Source organism: Pezoporus flaviventris, unplaced genomic scaffold, assembly GCF_033815535.1.
Source record: "Pezoporus flaviventris isolate CSIRO_AGI_PZ_B2104156 unplaced genomic scaffold, CSIRO_AGI_Pfla_v1 ptg000040l, whole genome shotgun sequence".
NCBI classification, from domain to species: domain Eukaryota; kingdom Metazoa; phylum Chordata; class Aves; order Psittaciformes; family Psittacidae; genus Pezoporus; species Pezoporus flaviventris.
Genome location: NW_026892588.1, coordinates 4,089,864 through 4,100,407, shown reverse-complemented (window position 1 = coordinate 4,100,407; position 10,544 = coordinate 4,089,864).

Here is a 10,544-nt window from a genome sequence, read left to right as displayed (position 1 = left end):
ACCATGCTCAAAACAAAAGAGGAGGGAGGAGTGTCATATTAAAGATTGAGTGCTGTGGTTAAATTACTTTTTGGTATTACACTATTAATCTAAGATGGAGAAGTTTTACTTTGTAGCTTACACAATGGGAGCATGTGAGTGGGATACTGGCCAGTGTTAAAGATTGATTTTGCTTGCAGATAAATCAGACAGGCTAGCTCTTTTGATCCCTGGGGCTTGCTGAAAGTCTACTCTGTGAATGTGCCACCTGTGAGTCAAGTATGCTGGGTATAACTGATGAAAAGGAGTCAGGCTCAGCATACACCAGTTAAGGTTTGCTGGCAATCGGAAATGATAGATTCTCTTCCAAAAGATGTTTGTGCTTAGTTTGAGTAATCTTTTTTTGTTTTTTACCCAAATTTAACTGAGCTTTTTTCTTTTTGATTCCACACAATCATAGCCACAAAAATCAGAAATTTTGAGAATATAATAGTGGTACTAGAAGTAGTTATCCCAGTTCTTGAGTACATGGGGCACCAAATATGCTGGAGTATGTGCATTTCTGGAAAGAACAGATCCAGTGAATGCTTGAATTGCAGGCTGTTCTTTGCTGTGGTACTGTGCTATAATGCAACTGAGCCAGTACTTGGGGAGTGGAAGTTTTGCAGCAATATGATTAGATAGTGCATGCAATTGGACATGCCATATCCCATGCATCAATCACTCATAAATAAGTGTGGGTTTTGCTGTGTGGATGAGTCTAGCATAAATAAACTCGAATAACCAAGGGTAGAAATATATAGCAGGTGATGCTCCTGAATGTGTTGGGGTAGGGGATGTTTGATTTTTAATTCTTCATGTCTGTGATTTATTGTCATGTCAATTACAGGGATACAACATGAAGGCTTCTATCTCAAATGTTCAAGTAAGGGTTGACAGTACTGCTACAACCTGGTGTTTTTTTTCCTCACTTTTAAATGTAAACAGCTACTACACTTTTATGTATCTGGGGTGAAGATTTAGAAGAGGCATAGTAAATTATGTAAAGATTACATTTAATTTTCAGGCTGAATGTTCATGTGGTTAATTTTTGTAATACTTTTGAGATGGTTTCTTCCTTGTTTCAAAATAATTGATTTATCTCTTTTAGCCCCCATGTAGGTTGACTAACGTTTTACATAGTGTAAGTCTGAATGACTTCCACACTCACTTCAGAAGGAATTAGTACGGGTTTGGTATTAGATCAATACTGTTACTAGTGAGTAATCAAGCTTTTAGATCTTCAAAGCATCGTACAAGCATTAACTAGGTGTAGGCAATGTTATACTGCCCAGTGTAATAATGTTGGTATTTGAATAGTCCTTGCTGTGCTTTGAAGCTAACACTTTCACATGCTCTAGAACAAAAAGGTGGTGCACTGTGTAGAGGAAAAAGATGCTATCCTAATGTCAGACTTCATGGAGGGGTGACTCATCTAGAGAGTAAGTAATTGGGAAAACAAGACAGACTTGTTATAAAAGTCATTGCCAGAGATGAAATAAGTTATTTGTAACAGTGAAGAGCTTGGGATTGCTGGTTATGGGCTAGGACTTGGTTTCATTAATGTTATGTTCAAATTTCATTCTGTTACCTACGGAGTGAAAAACCACAGCTGTACTAGAAATCAAAATCAGTGTCCTTTTTGTTTCTGGGATGAATTTGTATTCTCTGCTAGGCAGCAGCATAACCCATGGAAGAGGCAGTGCAGTGTTAGTAATGCAAAAGCTAACTGGTACATCTTTGCATGCAGAGATAATTATTTTCCAGGCAGGTAAAATTAAAATCTTAAATACAGACAGTTCCTTCTTAAAAATGTACTTACATGAATCTTCCATATTCTCTGATGGTATTTCGTATTCTATACCTGTGGTAGTTTGTCTGGATTGCTGGTTAAATTGTATGCAGTTAAACTCATAGCCCTTAAACAACTTCTTTTCTTGTTTTCAATATGTTCTAATGTTTTGAAACTTGAACCTGCTAGAAACATGTTTTCATTTCTACAAAAGTTTTACAGTTTGAGGTGCTTACAAAATGGTTTTAAAATACAGTTTTAAATAAAATTTAAAACTAAGCCTTTAAACAAATGAAATCAGTTTATCTTAATGTTTTGTATCATTAAAATGAAAGGGGCAATTTTTGATGAATGTGAAAAAGCTATTTGTTCAGTCTGCAGAATGTGAAAACATGGGACTAAACTGTCTGTCACTGCTCTTAGTGAGTTATCTTCTCCAAAATGTTGAAAAACATTATTTTACCTATTTAAAAAGCGTAAATTGATGTTCTGGGGCAAAATTCACCCCTCAAACTTTTCTCCCAGTAAAATGATGAACTGACTTCATAGGTGGAAATAATATAGGGCATGAATCACATAGTCCTGCAGGAAGGACTATAGTAGCAGACAAGCTTGGAGAGCATTTAATTGATTGCTTTAATTGTGATTTTGCTCTAATCACGAGAATTGGATGCTGCCATAAACTGAAATCTCTAGTATTGATTGTGTTACCATAGTGTATTTTAGAAGTTTCTCCTTCATGAACACAGACTAAAATTTCTGAATGCTCAAAAGGATTTTCTTTTTGTCCCCATAATGTATTTGTGTTCAGATCTATTTTTGTCACCTGCCTCAGTGGTGTGTGTGTTCCAGCCCAGAGGGACACTTGAGTCTTCAAACTCAGTCATTTTTCTTTTTTACTTGGTGCTGAAAATGGTGCAATTATTTAGCTTAGAAGAGATCATAGGAAATGGTGACTAGCTTCTTTTCAGAGACAAAAGGTAGCAGCAGCACAACTGAACCCTCATGTTCTGTGCATTTCATTTTCAACTGGGGAGATCTGAACATAAGGAGAACACTACCATAGGTAGTGGTAAATCCGATGGGGAAAAGCCCTGGCTTCTAGAAGATGAGTGTGTTAGGGAGGGAAGAGTCTTAAGAAATTATGTATATTCTTACCTTCACATCTCACCTTTTCTCAAAGGGAGAGACTTACTAGGATTCACTTGGCTACTTGCTAGATTTTATCTGCCTTCGAAGCCCAGAGAACTGGTCTTCAGACTTAGTTAAATAGGTCTTCAAAAATGCGATATCACAGAAATAAACTTCCTTTTTATACAAGTTGTTTCTTTATTTTTGTTTCTTGGAATTAACTTGAAAATTTAGTTTTGCTAAACTTTAGCTTATTTGGAAACTACAATTTGTGTCTGATCAGAATCTCACTTGGAACAAATAAGAATGATAAATGGGGTTGTAGCTATCAGTGTAAGAGGGAGACATAGTAAGGTAATTGATTTTCTTAGTGGGATATCTATTCTACACACATTGTTATCATTCCCATTGCTGATTTATTTAGCAGTTCCTGTTCTTCTAAGGTGATTAGCGGGAGGGGAGACTTATCTTGGGTATGTGAATTACTCTTGAGTTTCCTTCAACACTGTGATCCTTTGACAGCTTTTTCATGAACAAGTTAAGTGTGGTATTCTGCAATGTGGTATTCTGCAATGTGGATGTCCACTTTCTCATGAGGATTAAAAATACCAAGGGAAGGACACATGAAATTAAACCACAGGGGTGAAATCTTTTAAAGGAGAGAAGTCAGGCCCTGCAATTATATGGAACGTAGGACAATCGGGGGATCCTTGGCTGCCTCGGTTGCAAATTAGTGTAACTCATACCTCACCCACTGAAATAAGATCTGATTGATTACAGCAGAAACGTGTTGGTATTGTTACACTGCTTGTTCTTTCGCTTGCCAGCAGGCGGCTGTCACGGTCAGAAAACGGGTTTCGGCTTGGGTGTGTTGTATCTACTGATACCTGTTAACTGAACCTTACAGTCTGTTGTAATGGAAAACCGTTTGATGAATTGCCGTAACTCCTTTAATGAGATCAGCTAGTAACCCAGGATACTGATCACGTTCAAGTGTTAAGGCACATTTTGCACAACTGCATATACATTTGTGTTTCTGATCATAATTCAAAGTCAGATGATAGTAAAATACTTCAAGTCTGAAAATGAGTGGTGCTGATCCTTAGCCACACATTCATCCACTATTCATTTTGTTACAGCTTGAATTAATACCATGACAGACTCTCCATCTTTCAATATTGATACAGTATGTCAACCCATACGCTCTGCTTGAAAGCTGCTAAGTAATCAATGCAGAAAGCAGTTACTATTCAAGTATTTGGTTATTATTTTAAAACTAATAATCTTTATGCCTGTAGATAATACGCTAATTAAAAATGATGCCTATTAGAATTCACCGTAGCTGTATGTAACTGCATATTAGATACAGCTCCATGTTCTTTTAATGTAAGGAAATGTGCATGGATGGGCTTGGTGGGAGAACAGAGAATACTGGTTAGGTGAACTGGAGATATTAGAAATTAAAGTAGCAAACCCTTGGCATTTATGGTTACATTTTGATATAATTCTGAAAGTATGTGCAAGGAAAGCAGGTGGATTCATAGTATTCAAGCAGATAGAGTTGAAAAGCATCTTTTGCTATCATGATTCATGGGTCTTCCTTGATATTTTGTAATTGTTGAGCCTTCAGCTTGGGATGCAGTTGTTTATTATGAATAAGATATGCTGAGTTACCATGTGATAGTCTTGCTTCATGGGAAAGCAAATTCCTGTGAAATAAGAGCTTGTTGGTACTTATAATACTGATAGTTGATGCTGATTGACACATTTCTTCTGCTACATATGGCACGGAAAGATGTGCTCTTGGCTACAGTACAGGCAAAAAGAGTGAATACAGGATATTTCATACAAGCAGATGGAAGTTCTCATTTTCTCCCTGTAAGCTGGTTTGAGTAACCTTTCAGTTCTGTTATCCGGTCACTGGTGATGTCTTTCTGTTTTGCTTGCTGAGAGGAGACAAAAAGAAGAAACATACCTTTCTCTTCCTGTATGAAATGTGTTTCAGCACAGACTGGAAAGATGGGGGGTACCATTCTTAACACAAAAATTCAGAGATAGGAGAAAAAATTAGAACACACTAAGCAGTGGCAGAGGCTGTGCTATGTACAGTCTTCCTTTTGCCTGGAAGCAGAGGTGATGTGTAAGACAGTTTCCTGCTTTATAAATAAACAAATAAATAAAAAATCAGTACTCAGAGTAAAACTGTGAGTTCATTTTGTTTAACAGTTGAAACAGGAACCCAGTGGAAGTAAACCTCTAGTCAGATGCGCCGATACAAACCCTTTGCCTGCTGTTGGTGATGGTTAAATAGCCAGCCTCTAGGAGACTGAGGAAGTCTGTGGAGAAGACGGCACAATTTGAAGTGTGAACACACCTATTCTTCTGTCTCAAACTATTTCCTGAGCTGTAAAGTAATGATTACATCACATGGAAGCCTTAGAAACATAAGTATTTTTTAAAATTAGAGCACTTAAAGTACTGGTGATGGGAGAAATACATGTGTAAAAGGGGGGAGAGACCAAAATTCTTTTGGTTTTGAAGCAAAAAGAGGTAATACTTATGGGGTTTGGAACACTTCATTTTCTTTGTGGAGTAAAGTCCAGTTTTAATATGATGGAGAGACTGCTGGCTAGAGGAGAAAAGGATTAATGGCACCTCACGCTGAGAAAGAGATATTTGGAAGTAATTTGTTAGGTCCTGCTGATTTTTGTGGCAATGGAAAGCTAAGCTGCTTTGCTCTTTAGAAAGTGTGCCCACAGGGAGTGCCAGACAGCTTTTCTGCCACTCCACATTAATCATGCAGACTTGTTCTGCCAAGATAATATCCGTAGGTACACTTGTAAACTCGAATTCTGTTGAGAAGCGAACAGAATTAGCAAAGTACATAACTTGTAATCACTGCAATGATGTGGATTCAGTCTAAAAATAAAGTCAGGCAGCTTTCTTTTTAAAGCCTGCCTTAATTAGTCACTGATGGGCAAAACAGCTAAATACAACAATAACTTTTCTAAGCTAAAAATAAGTTGTCATCATCTTCCATAAAATGGTAAAGATTTCCAAGGATACTGGAACAATCTAGTCTATCACAAAGCCTTTGCTGTGTGTCAGAATTACTTAAATATGTCTTTTATGTGTTCTTGAGTCTCTTTAGTGAGACTTTTTTATTGTATTGGTTTGATTCCCAGCACCACCACACTGAGACTGACATTTTTAAGGATATGACTAAAAGAGTAAAAATATTTTTAATTTTTTAAAAAATAAATATTTAAATAAAAAATGTACCATCATGAATAGTAATACTTTAATTACTTCTAGGCCTTAGGCTAGTTGTAATCTCTGATAAAGGAAGCCATATCAAATTTATAAGTGATTAATTATAACATTTCCAGCAATATCCTGCAGAGATGCAGTAGACTCTTCCCCTCATCTTACAGTTAGGTCATTTCACATCCTGAACTGCCTAACTGGAGGAGAGTGTAACTCAGGATATACATGGGATCTCCGAAAGCAGGAATGTACTTAAGCAAGGAAAGGGCCTAATGGTGGCTGATGCCAGACTTCTTGCTAAGCTAAATGGTAAGTGTTATGCTGCTAAGACTTCTGTTTTATTTTTAATGAGTTAAAATTTGATCACATGGTCTTAATATATTGCTTATGAATTCCAGGTTCCGTGGTAACTTAGATAAGTGCTTTTCAACTAACTTACTATCAGTTATCTTTGTAGTTTCTTGTTGTAATGAGCTATGATCTTCTCTACTGAAAAAGAGGTGGCTCCTAGTTTAAAGGTAAAATGCACATCTCTGTGTACATACCTGATACACACACACACACACATATATATAAAAACACACTTCTGGGTTTGGAGGAAGTACAGGTTGAAAGCAAACCAAAAATCAGAAACCAATTTTGAAAACAGTCATGCCCAAATTTCAATTCAAATGCTAATAAAGTGACTGAAATCTGTTGGCAAGAAATAGGATTTGCACTGGATATTTTTTTTTTTTAATCCTGTAATATGAAAGCTGTATAAAAGGCATTATGAAGGTTTTTATCCTATATCACACAGATTTTAAAAGCTTACATTAGAGGTTTTAAAAGTCGTACCATGTCCCGATTAGATGATGAAATACTTACTGCCTTTCCAGTAATATTGGAAGCAGTCATTCCTCCATTTCCCTGTAGTGTATATACATCGTCCAACTCTCACAAATCTGTTTCATTTACTTTACCTGAAGAAGCAATGGCTATCAGCACTATCAGATAATTGTGAACTGTGTCCTCTGAGTCAGAATTTGTCCTAATTCTCTAGGAGTGTTGTACAATGAAGGTCCAAGATCTGAGCTAGTTATGAATGAACCAGTACGGCTAAATGGCTCATCATGCTTCCATGCAGAAACACTTGGGCTGGGTCGCAGAAACACTTAGGCTGGGTCCCAGAAACACTGTGTTAATGTGTACAGCTTCTGGCCTAATCAGCCTTACTTCCTAAGTCTAATTGTTAACCTCTGAACGTGAATAATTAGCCAGACTGCAGTAGTGCTCTAATGCAATGATACCGTTTCCTATTCCGGCGCTAGCTAGTTCAAAGCCAGTTCAGTAATATCTTTTGATTGCTCCTCTTTATAGCCTGCATATGCTATTAAAAGGCAGGTATAGCCTAGAGGCTGCTTGCTAACACTTGTCCTGTTTTACATGGTATTTTGGAGCAACCTCTCAACTTGTTCTGGAGGTTGTGGAGTTACCCAGTCCTTCTGCAACATTGTCCAGTTCCTGATGTTTGCTTTACCCTAGGGCTTGTGAAAGATCTTTCCTGAAGAAAGCTGCATGGAAAGAAGGAACCCTGTTTGTCCTGGGAAGACCTCTCTTTAACTAGAATTAGGCTTTTTGAGCATTACTAAGAAGCTAAGTACTGTATTTATGTACCTGTGATAACAGGCTGCAGTTTCCTTCTCCTAAAATGGCTACAGATTGACATAAAACATTAAATTTTGTTATATTGCTCTGAATTGAAAACAAATCCTGACATGTTGAGAATGCTGGCCTTGCACATATTGCAGAAATTGGAGTAATTAGTTAATTCTTAAATTACAGTTAAGTGAAAGAACCCGAGGGTTCAGGTATCAATCAGCCAACCACAAATAAATATGCATTGCATGTTGAAACTCTCTTGCTGTATGTTTCATGCAAGGAAAGGCCAGTATTTCAAATTTGAGTGCCAAATGTCTGGCTTTCAAAGCTTCTGGATCCATAGATCTAGAATTTAGGATCAATTTTCCAGTATATTAATTTTCAGTGCTCTATTGGGGCTTCTAAGGTTGAAAGTTCTAACTCAAAAGTTACTTTTTAGGGTTCAGTTTTAGGTATCTAAGATGAAACAATTGGAAAGATGAGGTTTTCTGAAGCAGCCTGAAAGGTCCTGGCTCTCCTGAAGCCAGAGCAAATTGCTAAATCATTTTAATGGTCAGGACTCTCACCCTTGGTGTTTAAAGGTTCAATGTCCATCTGTTTCTCAAAATTATGCTTTAAAAAAAAAGACAAATCAGGCCTCAAAAAGCTGCCCAGATCATTGGTGCAAACCTTTGTTAGGACACAGTAGAATGTAGATTAATGTGCAAGTAAAGATTTTGAAACCCCTGTTTCTAAAATGATATGCAGCAAGTTACAGCATAGGTATTAATTTAAGAGAGCATATAAAATGACAAATCTTACATGCATATAAAAAGCATATGACATTTTTCCTCTAATTATGTTTTGAACCAGGTTATCTCATTATATGACCTGATAATGTTTTTTGAAGAATCATATAAAGGTATGTGGTGAACTGGTAGCTTAAGTAAAACATCAACTGAAGTCCACAGCAGTTAATGGAAATTACTTTTCCTAATCCTGAAAGGCATGTTCAGTTGAGTGAATTCAAATACATGTTTATTCATCATTTTTATAATTTATTAATTTCTGCTTCATTACCTGAATCCTCAACATGTGTTCTGCTTGGTGAATATTATCTTAAAATCATAGAATCACAGAATGGGTTGGGTTGGAAAGGACCTTTTAACATCACCCAGTTCCCACCCCAGCCACAGGCAGGGATGACTCCCACCCAAGGCTCTGTCCAACCTGGCATTGAACACCACCAAGGGATGGAGCATTCACAACTTCTTGGGCAACCTGGAAGTAAACCTTGGCACCCTTACAGTAAAGAATTTCCTCCTTATATCCAATCTAAACTTCCCCTGTTTAAGTTTTAACCTGTTACCCCTTGTCTTGTCACTACAATCCCTAATGACGAGTCCCCCCCCAGCAGCCCTATAGCCCCCCTTCAGATACTGGAAGGCTGCTATGAGGTCTCCATGCAGCCTTCTCTTCTCCAGGCTGAACAGCCCCAACTTCCTCAGCCTGTCTTCATACGGGAGGTGCTCCAGTCCCCTGATCATCCTCATGGCCCTTCTCTGGACTTGTTCCAACAGTTCCATGTCCTTTTTATGTTGAGGACACCAGAACTGCACACAATACTCCAGGTGAGGTCTCACAAGAGCAGAGTAGAGGGGCAGGATCACCTCCTTCGACCTGCTGGTCATGCTCGCTCCTTTTGATGCAGCGCAGGATACGGCTGGCTCTCTGGGCTGCAAGCGCACACTGAAGCCGGCTCATGTTAAGCTCTCTTGTCATGCATGCAGTCTGCAAACGAGTTGATGTGTCGGAGGTCAATGAAGTGTGCCCAAGTGTGGAACTTAATCATCAGACTCTAAAATTTAGGGGTTTATGACCACTGGCTTGCTAAAACATACATGTGGCTACAACAACATGTGGCACACATTCATTTTGTGGATGCCCACAGAACCCAAGTGCATTTCTCATGTAACATGACTAGTTTAAACATTTCTTTCCAGAAACTACATGGCTGATCTGTGATCTCATCTGCTTATTTTGATATATTCTAATTCAGTAATTCCGTATCTGTCCAGCAGAACTTGCATTTCCCTTTCATATGGAAAATAGGACTAAATTAAGCGTGATGCAAAGGAACATTACCTGAAAGGTGACTTGGAAATGAAAAAATTAGTGGATTTAAATAATTTTTGTTTCATGAAGACTTAAGAAATCAGTGTTTTCACTGAGGTGTTATTGTAGCCTATAAAAAGGTATTTTAGGTGGGAATGAGGGGAAAATCAAGGAGCTGATGTGAGAGAAAAAATTTGGGTGGCTTTGCTTCATCACAGATACTTTGGTGGAAAAAGTCTTATTTTATGTGGATTTAACACCCCTCCATTTCTAGCCGGTGAGGAAACTCCCGGTTTTAGTTAAACGATGCGATTCAGACAACCACTCTATCAAAAATAGGGTATTTTTCCCGGGGTATCCCCTCCCAGCTTCTCAGCTGTGATTTATGAACACACCTGTGGCGTTAAAACACAAACGCTTCCGTGTTTGTTTCTCCTCCCGCCACCGTGCCAGGTGTGCAGGGTGAGGGCCTCCTGCCTCTCTCCCGGCTGTGAGTCAGCACTTCCCGGCGGGAGGCCTCGCAGCCGGCCGGGACACGCAGACTCGTGCCCCCGCGGCGCCTTGTCCCCTCGTTAACGGGTAACTACACGGCTGGCCACGA